The sequence below is a fragment of the Monoraphidium neglectum genome (genome assembly GCF_000611645.1).
Source record: "Monoraphidium neglectum strain SAG 48.87 unplaced genomic scaffold scaffold02243, whole genome shotgun sequence".
NCBI classification, from domain to species: Eukaryota; Viridiplantae; Chlorophyta; class Chlorophyceae; order Sphaeropleales; family Selenastraceae; genus Monoraphidium; species Monoraphidium neglectum.
In genome coordinates, this window is record NW_014011385.1 from 10,070 (window position 1) to 10,527 (window position 458).

Below are 458 nucleotides of genomic sequence, written 5' to 3' on the forward strand. Positions count from 1 at the left end.
TGTGTGTGTGTGTGTGTGTGTGTGTGTGTGTGTGTGTGTGTGTGTGTGTGTGCGCGCGCGCGCGCGAGTGCGTTTGTGTGTGTGTGTGTGTGTGTGTAAAAGCGCACGTGCTCGTATGCGCGTGGGCACGTGCGTGCGTGTCTGCGTTTGCGCGTGCGCGTGTGCGCATGTGCGCGCATCTGTGTGTGTGATTGTTTCGGGCTGACAGTTGAAGCTGCCGGGGTCCGGCATCATACCCGAGCCACAAGGGTGGCGCACCCGTGCTTTGCGCTGTGCTGCCTAGTGCATGATCTGAGTGAGCGCGTCCTGTGGCGGTGCCCACCACCTTGCCGCCGCATGGATCCCCACCTCGGCCACCCAGGCTGCTGCAAATGCGCCGGGCCTACCAGGCTGCCTTTGCGCCTGCCCAGATGGGACTGTTGGGGGTCTTCATTGAGAACCACGTGGGTGTGCCCCGC